General features: G+C 41.5%; 1 protein-coding gene and 1 long non-coding RNA gene across 4 annotated transcripts in view; one reads left to right on the top strand and one right to left on the bottom strand.

Moving 5' to 3' along the window:
• The window catches only part of LOC136367525 (uncharacterized), a 108450-nt gene extending 108077 nt beyond the window's left edge, over nt 1-373 (top strand). The window contains exon 2 of the long non-coding RNA XR_010744698.1: nt 286-373. This is a non-coding gene — a long non-coding RNA (uncharacterized lncRNA). The remainder of the gene's footprint in view (nt 1-285) is intronic.
• Nucleotides 1-12171, bottom strand: part of SGCD (sarcoglycan delta) — a 304496-nt gene that overhangs the window by 216378 nt on the left and 75947 nt on the right. The gene's annotated exons all lie outside the window — the stretch shown is intronic.

The raw sequence follows: 12171 nt of genomic DNA, 5'->3' as shown, positions 1-12171 counted from the left end.
GCGAGTTTAAATGGAAAAGTAAATCAGATAATTAAACCCCTGCCCTTAGTGTTACATTTTTTAAAGTGACAAAATCTATAAAAACCCATGGCAGAAACACAAAGTGCAGCTGAAAGAGAATCATTGAAAACCAAATTAATATTTTAATTCTGTCACCATGGAAAAAAGTCTCTAAATGAGATGAAGTTTAGAATGAGTACCAAGCACAGTGATTTATTACCTTTTCCCTGTAATTTAAATTACTGTTTCTTTAATATTCACTAAATTCTTCCCATAGAGTTTCAGCCTTAGTTGATCACAAAAAAAAAAAAAAAAAAAAAAAAAAAAAAAAAAAAAAAAAAAAAAAAAAAAAAAAAAAAAAAAAAAAAAAGAAGCTGAAGGAACAGTGAATTAAGAAAAAAGCCAGTGGTTTTCCAGTAGCCATGTCAAAAATCAATGAGATTGAAGGACCAGTGGTGGGATTAATAAAGCTTTCTTCAACTCTGCAGCTCTGCACTTACTCCCTAAGCAGTAGGAATGGGCTTGTTTGCCAGACAGTCTCTGTGAACAACAAGTTTCAAAGAAAAATCTAAAGATTCTTGTGTACTTGTAATGCACCACGATACTTTCAAAGCCAGATCAGCTGGTCAGGGCAGTATTTTAGCTACACACGCTCTTCAAATGATTTATCCAGCCTTTACCTTATTAGGTGCTTCCCTGAAACATGTCCTCTCAAAAAAGCAGTCAAAATAAATTATTAAGTATGTAACTTGTTATATAAATCACGAGCATTTGGTTTGACTGCTTAAAAGAGTCTACAACAATCACTAAGTGATAGGCTGTCAAAACTGCAGTGTTAATTAAATGAAGATTAATTGTTAAATTTACTTATATTTAATACAATTAAGGGATGCATCATGTTTACATGAATTGATCAAAAGCAGTTAGCAGCTTGCACAGATCCATATTTAATAATGTGATTTTAATGTTCAGTTGACACCACACAGCTACTTTTATTAAAACACACACAAATGATCAGCGTGGCACTGCCAAGCCCTTCCAACATTCTGTCATCAAACAAACGAGAATTTATAGATGTTACTCTCTACCACCAAATAAATCTCCACTCTTTGATACAATTCCACCAGCACAGGAAACACCCTGAGCAGCCACATCCCATGGCAAGGGGATGGGAGGGACTCATGATTTTAAAAGAAGGTGGCTGCCAGCTGTGAGCTCTGCCAGCGCTGGGATGCAAAGCTCCAGAGGGCTGAGCCTGGTCCCTGAGGAGCAGCAATGCCCATCCCACATCCCCCATTTCCAGCTGCATCACCCTCATCCCAGCACAAAAAGCACCAAGGACCCCTGCCCAAACCAGAAAGGGTCCCACAAAGGAGGCAGACGCCAGCAGAAGGAAGAAGTCAGATGAAAATGCCCAAATTATCCCAGAAGACAGCAGGTCCTATGTACAAAACAAACCCAAAAGGAACCTGGAAACAGTTCCTGCCTCTGATCGAGAGAAAAATTCCTTTTTCACCTTAAGCCTTGCAAGGAAATGAATTCTGGTTCATCTCTGGCTGTTCCTGCAGCAGCACCTCTGCCAGATGGGGTTCCCAGCAGAAGCAGGAGCAGCTCCAAACACCACACACAGCCCAGACAACCTCGTGAACAATGCAGTGTAGGGTTAGAGGACAGGCACAGTGGGATCTGGGCATTAATGGGAGCAAATGAACAACGGTCTCCAGGCACCACAGAATACACGGCCAACAAAATGGCAATTCCAGTCAGCACTAAAAGGCATCCAGAGCCTTAATGGTCACTGATGAGCCTGATTTTGCTAATTAGAAATCCTATGAAGTAGGTTGAAATTCTCCATTCCCAGTATCCACTGTGGCCTCTAACACTTGCCTTTTATTGAAGATTATTTTTGTATATTACTTTAAAGATGGGAATAGGTAAATTTTAAAGCTGAGCATAATAGGAGTCTTTCATGGGCTTGCCTTTACAAATTAGAAAGCTCTTTTGAGCATCATGCTTGAGACAAAACTTAGGTTCTTTCTGGTGAAAAATCTCAGTGCAAGATAACAAACCATTCCCATACAAATGAACACCAATTCTGTTGACTTCAGCAAGGGTTTCATTGAACAGAAGAATTTCATACAGTCTTGCTGTTGTTCTACATGAAAACAATTTCTATTCCAGCCACAAATCTCAGGTCTTAGCCTCAGTGTAACAACTGCATCTACCATCCCATTAATTTTATTGTGACAGGCAACATATAGAAAACTACTTAATAATTCAGTATTTTCTTAGTCAACACAGATCATCCCTTTCCAGAAACAGTCAACATTGTGGGATTCACTCTGCTGTGCTTACTCATGTCCAAGTGGATTACAAGAAAAGAGGAATAACATGAACAAAAATAACCACTCCTAAAACAGAAATTGAAATTTTATCTATGAGTGCCTTTAAAGTTATACCCAAATTAGCTTAAAATGTTGAGAATTTCCCTAAGCACTAGATCTCAGCTCGTGTTAATTAGATCACCCCACTGAAAGTAAAAAATCCACATGAATTTCTACCAAACAGGAAGTGTAGAAGTAAGAACTTCAGCAAGAAGCCACCAGTGTGTACCTGAAGGCAGCACATAAATCTTGTAAGGAAAAGAAACAACTTTCACACCAAAGCCCAGAGGAGCAGCACTGGAGCTGTTTGCTTCCTTCAAGCTGTGTGAGGAGAATCAGCCAAGCACATTTTCCTGCCCCTCAGAGACAGAGGAATCACTGAGTGTGGGCTCCAAAGAACTGAAAGTCAGCCCATAGCTGGCCAGAAAAACGAGTTCTTTCAATATTACTGAAATATTTGGGTGTCATGTCTTTCAGCTCCTCACCAACCTTTTGTCCCTTCTTTACAAATTTTCAGTGATGTTCCACTTGAGGCTCTTTATTTTTCTCATTTAAGTGTTCTCCAAATACTTGCTTTGTTTGGATATTCATGTAAACTCTTTCCATAAATCAAGCAGATGTATTGTTATGCTGGGCACCAGGATTTGAGAAGGAACACCACAGGCAGTGCCCTGGGACTCTCTAACTAAACAGTGATTCACTTCATTTAAAGCTGATGGAGCTCTGTCCCTCACCAGCACTCACTGCTTGGCTTTGATCTACCAGCCCCAGCTCACCCTTCATTTTCAGGATGTGAATTGTTTCAAAGCTCATGTCACAGACCTGGTTTTCAGTGCTACAGTTATTTTTTAACACCAATAAAAATAAATGAATGGATTTAAGGAATCATCTCGGCTTGAAGGAGGAGAAGCACCCCAGCAAGTGGATTCTGCCTTTGGGGCATGCCGTACTGGGTCTCCCCCCAGTCATCCCAGCACCTCTATTCCACAGCAGCAGCTAAAGCTGTTGGCATTCAAGGCACACCCCAAGTTAAAACTCCCACCATATGCTGAGAAAATATCTCATATTAGATCCTAGGACAGCTGTTTCACTGCCACCTCGTATGGCAGAAGGTGAGAGCAAGAGGAAATTATAGGTAGGAGAAGAATTAAAAAACCTGAGTAACTCATCTCAGACATCAATCACTTCTATTATTCTGCTTGGGCATGGGGGAACTTTGTGCAGAAAGCTGGCTCCTGATCTCTAAAAGTGCCTCTGCTGCACAGATTTACTCCTACAGGTGTTTAGGAAAAATTATTTTGAACTGAAGTCATGAACAATGGTTTTTCAGGACTGCCAGGGGAAATACGAAGCACCCTTCCACCTTGTAAGAATAATGCAGCAATCTGGAAGTATTACGGAAATGTGTCACTTCCACTCACTCTAAATAAAAAGAGGGAAATAAAAACTAAGTATCATTAAACACAAATGTTATTTCATTTTAGTTATCTAAAGGGCATCCATTTTAGAGTGCAGTGCATCTAGACATCTCATTATTTTTAAAAGTTAGTTTAGCTGGGAAATAATATTCTTTTGCTTAGTGAAATTCCATCTCACTTTACTGCTTTCCTAACCTCATTAGAGATCTCTTAGTGAAGCATGAACTGCCACAAAATGTCCTGAAAACTGGACAATAATTTCAATCAGGGATCCATTAGAAAGAGAAAGGGAAGACAGGGAAAGTGTCATGGGCAAAATACCTGTGAGTGTTTGAATTGCTGTTTTCATGTAGTGAGCAGTGCTGGCAGCTTCCTCTGCCATTGTCCCTGGTACAATTCAGGCAAATAAAATGACAATCTAAATGCACTGCTAAACTGGTAGTTGAAAACTATTACATGCACAATCTCTGCACAAAAGAAATCTACTCTCCTTGGAGTTATTTGTTTAAAAAAGGATTATTCTATTTATATACAAATATTTACACAGTATTAAACAGCACTATGTTGATCTCTTCTTGCATGGAATATGTTATATTTTAAAAACAGAACTATTCTATTGCTTTCAACAATTTTTAAGAGTATCTATCACACAAATATCCCCTGCACTAGGAACATAAAGATTAAAAGACACTTGATTTGGTGTTTATATCCTACTTAACGCGATGAAATGGAGATCTAAAACAGTTCCACAAACCCTTGAAGCTCCTTGGCCTAGAAAACGTTGATATTAAAAAGATATTTGTGATTACAAATATTTTCCTAAACCTAAGTCAAGCAGCCTTGAGCTGCCTCCTATTTACCCACAGTCAGCTCCTGTGGATTAAGTGGGATCCAGCAGCTTGTTATCCCTGAGCCCACACAAACCTGCTGACCCCACAGCAGCTTCAGCTGGAGAGGTGAATCAATAGGGTAGAGCTCCAGGATGTCGTCCCCAAAGAACAGAAAAGGTCTTCCCAGATGCAAGCAGCGTAGTTAATGATATTCTCATGGCACAGATACTAATTTCTCACACATCTGCCTCCCTGCCAGGGAAGGGAGATCCTTATGTAGCATGGACAACCACGCTCAGGAAATCCCCGTGGGGATCAGGCAAGCACCAGCAACAACAAGTGAGACTTAGCTATAAACCACCCTTTCTTTCTGAATTGAAAAACAGCACCAGGAAATGCTGGAATATTTAACCTACCTTGCTGTTCTTTCCCCAATGACTTTTAAATAAAACAGTATTGAAAACACAGTCAAAACTTTTCCTTTATCATAAATCTGGGGTTTTTTTCCCAGTCAATCCAATTTCTAACATCCATTTGCAAAACAGCTTAAAAACATTGGAGGAAAAAATATAGGTAGAAATACTGAGGGCAGAAGGGAAGGCCTAATTTGAAAAAAAACCCTAACAATAAAATAACTAACCAGGCTTTCATTTAGCAAATAAATATGTTGAAAATGCCCATACGAATATACCTGGCCCCAGTTCCCATTGACCAAGTGACACTAGGGAACAGATGCCCAATCATGAGGCAAGATTAAATCTGGATATCCTTACCACTTCCATTCACCTTTAAAAAAAGCAGGAAAAATTTTTAACAACTATGGAGTCTCACAGCCAGGAGGTATTCTCACAGAAAATAGCAGCCACCACTAGACCATCACCAGAGGCATTTCCAGGGGAAAGCATCAGTGTGAAATGGATCTGCCCTGGCTCACACGGCTGCCCTGGGAGAGGCGAGGAATTCAAACATGAATGAAGTGTTTTCCTTGCCCTGTCCAGTGTAACTCCTCAACACGCCTGGCTGGTGTTAGAGAATTGTCTGCTTCAGCACAACACTTGCCAGGAATTATTAACACTCAGATTTCTCAGGGAGAAAGATTGGCTCCTCTGCAGGGCTGAGGTGGCGGCTGGGGGAACCGGCACGAGGCAGTCGGCAAAATTCACTGCTGGATTTTCCCCTGAGACAGAGACACAGGGCTGTGCTGAAGGAACAGGAACAATTTTGTTAGATCAGCTAGGCAGCAATTTTAATCTCGTTGTGTGGGTACAAACCTCCTGCACACAGATTTCAGCTGCTTTAAAAAAAATAAACAAAAAACAACGAAGTCACTCCCCAGGCTCTGCTCCCACCTCCCTGTCTGGGAGCCTCCTTTGGCCCTGTCACTGCTGTACCCATAAGCACCTCATCATCATCAGATTTATTCTCACACATCCCCAGGAGGCAGAGAATCACAGCCATGTCGTTTTTGCAGACGGCTGTGATGTGCCACTTCCCCAGGCACTTGGTCCAAGCCAGCAGTGCCAGCCAGGGCAGGGGAAGGAGTGGTACCCACCCCACTGGGATGCAGCTGCATCCCCTCACCAATCACTGCCCTCAACAGGAACAGCCCATCCTTTCCCCTTAATCCCTCTTGAAGCTTTTCGACATCTTGAGTATTATCTGAAATGCCAGGCAATATTATCTGCCTGCAACTCATTAAACATTTGGGACTTTAATTGCAGTGAGCTTCTGTCTGTGACAGGTTCAGAAGAGCCAACACACAACCTCAGCCTGCAGGGTGAGGGCCAGGCTGCTGCTGCCTTACACTGAACCAGTATGACCCACAAAGGGCTCAGTTATTACCTGAATTGCAGGAAGCACGTCTTTTTCTTCAAGTTCAAGACTTTTTGGCATGTTTTCACACATAAAGTGTGTTCAAATCAAATACCTAACAAGATCCAATGTTAGCTCAGAGACCAATCCTAATGTATTTTATGTGTTGTGCAGGTGAAATGATCTTAAGGTCTCCATTTTTCAGGGTGCAGAAAAAAAAGCAGAAATGAAACTCTGAACAGGGAGGTGTCTTTAGCCACCCAAAATCAGGGCAGTCACTGCATGGGAACAAACAAGCTTTTGGGCAGACCCAGTACACCTCAGCAAGTTTGCTATGTTAAAACACACACAAAAATATCTTTTTGTTATTCATTGGGGTTTGGGTTTTTTTCCCTTTTGAGGGGAAACTGGAGAAACAGAAAGCTCACATTCATGATAGATGGAAGTAGATGTTTTACTATAGTGCACTTGCCCATAATCTGGTCACACTGAGGTAAAAGTTTGACATTATTGCTAGACAGCAGTGAATATGCAAAATATGACATGTGCAAAACACCCCACTGCTGCTGGGCCAAAACAGGCAGCTCTGGCCAAATGCTGGGCACTGAGGAAGGAAAACAACAGCCCAAATTCAGTATTTTCCCCTTAGCAAAGGATAAATTTCAGCTAATTACTGACTCTGGAATGAAGAGAAATTTAAAGCATGCTTGCTCTCTCATAGCTAATATTTATACTAATAAAGAAATCAGCCACTAGGATACAACTAGAACTGAAGAGCAGCCCATTATTTGCCTTTTAATGGATTACAACATAATAAACATAATAATTAAACATAATATATAAAACAAGTGTGGATGTTACCAGTTGAGACATGCTTTAAACAGAACTCCATATCAGAGATTCTTTAAATGATACAATGTTTTAACCAATTAATCATCCTACTCTCATGAGGTTTTCTTCCTTTTTCACCCCCACAGAGATCACTGGATAGTGCTGCTAATTTGTGAAAGTTCTCTTGCACTTCTCTGCTTATTAAAAAGGGAGGAATCACACTGCAATTTCAAAATCTATATCACACAAGGCAACTTCAGTGCCAGAGTCTCAGAGCGACCTCTCTCTTTTAACAGAAAAATAGTAAGCCTTTGTCCCTTGCTGCATCAGACATTACAGCTTCCTTTCCATCAATATTTTGCTAGTGGTTTTGATTCCTTTTGTTTTTTAAGTACATACACAAAAAGAGGAAAAAACACCAGGTTTGTTATTCCAATGCAATTTCCTTCTGACCGCGCAATTTAATTACATACAGATGGAAAATCAATTTTATTTTAAAACACCATTCAAATGTGTCCCAAAATGAAAAGTTCTTTATTTATCAAGAAAGGATGGAAATTATCACTCGAAGGTACATGTGAAATTAGGAGAATTAAGAGAGAAAGTGCAATTCTTTGCTGTGAAAGATTCAGCCGCAAGTGAAAAAAGAAAATTAAACAGCCTCTAATTTTGAATTTAAAAAAAAAATGAGAAAAAGAAAACATAAATGCTCTCAATTTCATATATCCCATACAGTATATCATATTTTTAGATGCCTAAAAAACCTCAAACAAACAAACAAACAACAACCCAACATTTTGACCACTCCAGGCTCCCCAAGGAAGGTATTTCAGTTACTGAAGAAGATTTTAGGCTCAGATGCTTCCACGTGCAGCGCAGTGAGCTGGCCTGACACATAACAGCACACTCAGCACTTGCTGGAGCTGCCCATAAATCTTCACATGCTCCAAAAAAGAGGCTTTGGACAGAGGCTGCTGGCCACCAGCCCTGCAATAATTCACTGCTACAAAATCATCCTCTACTACTGAAACAGAGCCAGTGGCCAGCCTGGTCTTTGAAACAAATGGGGCAAATTCAGCAGGAATTTGCACAAGGCAAAGGTTTTGGTGAGTGTTTGGGTTTTTGGTTGGTTTTTTTTACTACAATTGAGGAGGTGTCAGACTGGCAGAGGCCAGAACTGGGTTTGGAGGATGAGCAGAAGATAGAAACAACAGATCCTCCCACCCATGGATGACCATGACCAGGTTTCATATTCCCAGGAGAACAGAAACCCTGGATGCAAGAGCCTAAAATTATCCAAAAACTACATTTTCATGGGAGCTCGGGGCCGCTCACGGCGCGCCCCGCGGAGAAATCGGAAGGCAGAAAGACAAATCTGCTCCAGGCAGACTTGGTTAAATGGAGCTTGGCAAGAACAGATAAGAGGGTCCTGTCAAGAAGATTAAAATAAAGTAGATGGTAGCAAAGGAAGGACAGAGGGAAGATCGGAAACCAGGCAGTGTGAAACGGGAGGAAGCCACAGAACACGACAGAGTGAAAGGTGAGTCCACCTGAAAGACACTGATGGGAAACTGCTGCCCTGAGTTATGACCCTTCCATCAGATCAAAATGAAGCCTTGACACAAACAGAAAAGATGAAAGCCTTGGGATCTGATCTAGGCTTAATATTGAAATTCATTGGGATAGTGGGGGAACACTTGTCCAGATGAGAGAAGAAAGACAGAAACACTGAATTTTTCAGCCCCAACTCCCAAGTTCATTTGCAGCATGGTGTGCTAAATATTACAAATATTCAAACTGACAGTAGCAGATTATATGGACACTGGATTATATTTCCATCTCTTTAAAAATTATTATTTAAAAAAATATTAATAACTCAACACTTAATAGTCTGAGCAGGTTTGAACCCAAAGCTCAGATTCAAGTCGCACCAAACTCAGAACCAGTTCAGAGATGTATTTTATGCATAATTCTTGTCATTAACACAAGTGAAATCCAAATCCTAAAATGATCTGAGAGGGTGAATCAGCTTCAAGAGACTTTGTATTACTCAGTGTTCTGCCCTGCCTCGCACAAGACAGGAATTCCAAGTGATCCCCCAAATCAACAGCAATCACATCTTCAAAGGCAAAAGAAGCTAAACTGGAAAGAAACTTAGAAGCAAAATGAGCTCTTCATCACAGCTGTAATTAAATTAATCAACTGTCTCACACGAGGACAAATATTGTATTTTATTACATTTTATCCAGGCAAAGCTAATTATAAATGCCTGAGATAATTTGTAATTATGCACTAGAAGCATCACATTTTTCAAGTGGCATTCAAAACCAACAGTGTCCACACACCAAGACGTGACATGTGCCATCATGATTTTACCTCACTGAGTGTGCCAGGCTAACTGAACCAAAAAACTACATCCCCAAGATTCAGAACATCACAAGTTTTTCTAGGTGCTCCTTCTCCCTTCACAAACTTGCAAAGGGAATCTCAAGGCTGAAAGCTTCGAGCTTGGCAGTGAAACACAAGGCTCTGCAAGCCACCTTTGTGGAACATTGTTCACGTGCCATTTTCAATAAAACACACAGAAGTGGGAGTCCTTTAATATCCTCAAAATATCCCATCCCACTCCAGTTCCAGGAAATTGAGAAGCACCATTACATTCACCCATACATTTCTAAACTACGTGGGAGAGAGAAGCACCAACCTCCTCTTGCACTTCTGATAAATTAATTCCCCAATATGATAGAACAGTACAGCAAAATAACCCTCTCATTGAGGTTTATGATGTACTTAAGCTTAACTCTGAATTCCTTGGATTTGCAACGTTTCCTTTGGTAAAAATTATTACATGCCTGTAAAACTGTGGGAAGGCTGGGAAAAGCCGCACATAAAAGGCAGTCTCAGATTGATCCTGGATGTGCAGAGGGTTATTTCTGGAGATAAAGGAAATAATAGCCAGAGTTTCTCCAAAGGCTGAGGCTGCCTTGCACAGAGACAACTACAGAAAATACAAAGTTAGTAACCAGAGTGACAAGACAGAGCAGAGTCATTGTGTCCAGGGGGATGGAGGTCCAGCACATGCACCTTGCTGCTCCACTCAGCTGCTGCCCACATCACATGCGCCTTGCTCACAATCCCACAGGGATGGAAGAAGGGTGAAGGGAGCCTGCAAAAAGCTGCAGCTGATTTGTCTCCCTTCTAGATTTGCATCTCCAGCTCTACTCCTCTCTCTCTCTCAAATTTCCCTTTTTCCAGTTATTTTCCACCACCGAAGACGTCACCAGGTTTTCTCATCAGCGTGAAATGTTCACTTGAAAGAGTCAACTTTATTTTGCTCAATGTGTTTGTGCTAGATAAGCACTTGGGAATTGTTATTTGTCTTGCAGAAGCCCTGTTTCCTCTCGATACAGGCCAGTACCCTGCAAGCCCATTTCTGTAGCGTTCTACAGAATTGTGAGCTCACTTCAGTCCTCATGGTTATAGTCAAGCACTGCCCTGTCCTGATATGCATGCAGCTGCAACTTCTGTCAGATGTATTTACATTCAAATATTACAGGCCTTTGTCTGGAGCAATTTTATTTTTCCTCTGCAAAACCAGGAATGTTTCATGCTGGTGGTTGGTGCACAGCAACTCCCTCAGAGTGCTGAAATAGTCCCCGAGAGCTTTTCCTGCAGGAACAGAAAGCAGGCTTAGGATCCACAGTGCATCTCGAGCCAAAGGCAGGAGCATCACGTATTTTCAGGCTTCTCATGCCCACACAATTCACCAGTGGTGGTGAGAAAGTCAGTTCTCCTTGCCAAGTGGTCACAAGGGGATGGTCTGTCTGTCTCCTCACAGAAATAACACCCTGCCTGCCATGGGCACGGCTCCAGACAGACAGATTGCAGCAGAGCACACATCAGCTCATCAACCTGTGTCAAAACTCATTTGTTAAGCATCTCCCAACAACTTCTGTGTTTTGAAACACATTACAACAGGATAAAAAAGGAAAGCTGCTTGCTTAATGGCCTGGTCATCCTCTTTGTTAGAAAGACCTCGTGGTAGCCAAGAAAATTCCCACCAATTTAAAGTAAATTCTTCTGCTAAAATATGCCAGAAGACAGCATGGAGTTTTTTTAATGCTGGAGAACCACCCTTTTAAAGGAACTATTTCTCTGGACCACAGAGCTGGCAGGAGAAAGCCCAAAGCCACTGCAGCCAAGAGCAGAGGAGAGCAGCATCATCCAGCACAACCCTCCTGGGACCGCTGCACCTCTGCCCCTGGGAAACACCAAAACAGGGCACATGCCTCTGCTGCAAAACTTGCAAGACAGCAGTGAAAAAGAAAGAAAAATGCATTAACAGGCTCGAGGCAGCCCTTCCCCTGGGCACTGCAGTTTCTGTTGAGTCAGAGCTGTCATCTGCCCTGCAACAAACTTCTCTTCACTGGCCATTCTGCAAGTAAGATTCAATCAGGGCTCCCTGGCTCCTGGGGGAACCAGCACTTGAGCATGAACTGCCTCCACTCAAAGGTAATGGAGTGAGATTGCTCATGCCATTATTTTAAATGGTTGGAGGCCACACAGTCCCCAGTTTCATTAGCTGCATTTATATACACACCTTACACTTAATCCTGTGGAACACAGAGACATGTACACACGACGTATCATTGTCCGACCACACATAACAGAAAAAAAGGGAAAAAAGGAAAAAGTAATAACCAGAGCACTAACTTAAGTGTCTCTATTTGATGCATCATCTGCCTGGAGAGGATATTTCTGCAGATAACTGACTGAACAGCAATAACTGACTGAACTGTTCAATCAACTGTCTGCACGTGGGACACATGGAATGGGTGTCCTGTTCACAAATTCTGCTCCACAAATTATAAAAATTACAGCCAGTCAGACCCTGCA

Source organism: Sylvia atricapilla, chromosome 14 (assembly GCF_009819655.1).
Source record: "Sylvia atricapilla isolate bSylAtr1 chromosome 14, bSylAtr1.pri, whole genome shotgun sequence".
Classification (NCBI taxonomy): domain Eukaryota; kingdom Metazoa; phylum Chordata; class Aves; order Passeriformes; family Sylviidae; genus Sylvia; species Sylvia atricapilla.
Note: the sequence above shows the minus strand (reverse complement) of the source record. Positions and strands in the feature narration are given on the sequence as shown.